The sequence below is a fragment of the Triticum dicoccoides genome, chromosome 6B, assembly GCF_002162155.2.
Source record: "Triticum dicoccoides isolate Atlit2015 ecotype Zavitan chromosome 6B, WEW_v2.0, whole genome shotgun sequence".
Lineage (NCBI taxonomy): Eukaryota > Viridiplantae > Streptophyta > Magnoliopsida > Poales > Poaceae > Triticum > Triticum dicoccoides.
The window spans coordinates 672,761,861-672,764,051 of record NC_041391.1 but is presented as its reverse complement, the minus strand read 5'-3'; the positions used below and the strand labels follow the sequence as shown (position 1 = coordinate 672,764,051).

At 45.9% G+C, this 2,191-nt stretch overlaps 1 long non-coding RNA gene across 1 annotated transcript; it reads left to right on the top strand.

The window, feature by feature from the left end:
* The first annotated feature begins 595 nt into the window (after positions 1 to 595).
* On the top strand, positions 596 to 1,377 carry LOC119326219. The gene is made up of 2 exons (XR_005157849.1): positions 596 to 895; positions 990 to 1,377. It is a non-coding gene; the product is annotated as an uncharacterized LOC119326219 (long non-coding RNA).
* The last annotated feature ends 814 nt before the right edge of the window (positions 1,378 to 2,191 follow it).

The window sequence follows — 2,191 nt, the reverse complement described above, 5'->3', positions numbered from 1 at the left end:
ACACCTGATATTATAGAATTGATGGAGTATTTGGTTTGGCAAGTGAGGGAAATGATGTAGTGCGTTTTCTTTTTAAATAATAATAATACATCGACTTATTAAATGACAAAGGTTATGGGCAATTGGATTTTTTTAGTTTGGCTATGTGCCACCCCCTAATTTTTCTTTTGAGGAAAAAAATGATTAATATATAATAATACATCAACTTATTAAGTGACAAAGGTTATGGGCCTTTGGCAGGCTAAATTGCATCTCGATCCAACCTAGTCGTGGGTTTGCAAGTTTGATCCATTTCGCCTTGTGAGAGATGTGAAGGCGAAGGGAGTGTACAATCACGTGGCCATTGGTAAAGAGAGCAATGTGTCACGAGGGTGGAACTAGGAAGCAACGTACAGCTAGTACAGCTAGCCATGTATCACCAACACACGCAAGATGAGCAGAGCCGAAATCCAGCCCACGTTAGCGGTTGGCTGGGGATATAAGAGCGTCACAATCAGACAACGAACAGCTCACACCACCCACAAAGCAAAGCTCTCACTCATTGTCTCGTTAGGCTACTGACTCGAGCATAGTTTTTCATTTTGTTTGTGTGTAGTTCATTTTCCTTTTTAGTTTGCCACAAAGCCTTTTTCCTGATTTCTTTCAATATTGCCCCTCGATTTTCAGCTTTACACACCACCGATGCATTAAATACTCCTTCAATTGTGTATCCCCTCTCTTTCCTCTTTACCTTTTCGATCTCCCATCGAGCCAACTCTCTGCCCCCAAGACGGCAAGATGTACCAACGGGGAGCCACCTGTTTTCTCGTCATCGTCATCGTCCTCCTTCTCCCGCCCCTGCTAACTTCCTATCCATGTGTGGCCGCCGCACATGACCCACCGCGTCATGCTCCAGGTATATATAGTTCTCTTTGGATGTATCCGAATCCGCGCTTCGTTCTTTGTATGTATAATTGGGTCCGTTGATGTGATTATGGTGATGATGCTAGGTGGCGGTGCTGGTGCGTGGGGTCAAACGGGCGGGCTTCATAGTCAAGGGGGAAATGTGTCAGGGATGGGAGCTGCTAGGCGCTTGGGACAGAGGATACCACTGAAGGACCCTCCCTCGCCAATCCCTAACGAGAACTCGGGGGTGGTGATTCCCCTGACGCCGCCGCCACCGCCGTCGATCAATTAATAGGTGTTGGGAGTCTGGGTACGAGCATATGCCATGGTGGCTTCCGTGCACCTCTGGTCTCTTACTAATGTGTTACAAGAATAATCTTGCTGGTGTGAAATAAGTTGTCATGCTTCAGAGTCTTAAAATGTATTGTTCACTTCTCTATATAGATTTGGACTTCTGAGGTAAATGGCGGAAATAAATTATTATTTTTTGGATGTTGCGTGGATATGCACCACAGTCCACAGCATAAGGAACGGCTAGCTGCCGTGTACGAAAGCACTTTTGGCCAGCGGTCAAACAAAGTTCGACGCAATTCTATATTGCACAACTACTCGTATATGTGATGCTCTTATCTCCAGTCTACACAGGACAAATATGGTAACAGACGAAAATAAGTTCCATGAGCTTTGGATATGCGCCTCCATGTGAGACGTGAAGGTGACTAAAAAAATGTCATTCACATGTCAGTTGGCAAAAAAGGTAGCACTGTAATCTTCGATGCTTAAGTCCGACGGCAACCCGTAAATTTTTCTCCTGCATCCGTCCTGGGACAGCGACCAGCCCACGGACACGGATGCGGGAGACTGCCATCCAAACGTAGTATATACATGTCCATCGGTAAATTCAAATTCACATTGATCCTCACAACATGCCGAATCACATCCGCGACCGATAGCATCCCCAATCATAACTAAAAAGAGTCAAATATACATAGTTTTTACATGTTCGAATTCAAAAGAACATCAGTCTAGCAGTCTGTGCATTTCTGCCCCGCCGGACCAGCAATCCTAGCAAGCTACTCATCTTTCTGACGCTCCAACATCTGGTAGCGGACGGATTGGACGATAATTCTAGTATCGGCATCCAAAGAGTCGATATTCAAGGTCAACATCTTGGCATCCTCCACATTGGCGACGATCTTCACCCTCTTTTCTTCGAGCGCGACCTTCTTCTCCTCGAGCGCAACCTTCTTTTCCTCGAGCATGGCCTTCTACTCCACCAGCGTCGTCTTCCTCTCTTCGATCATGG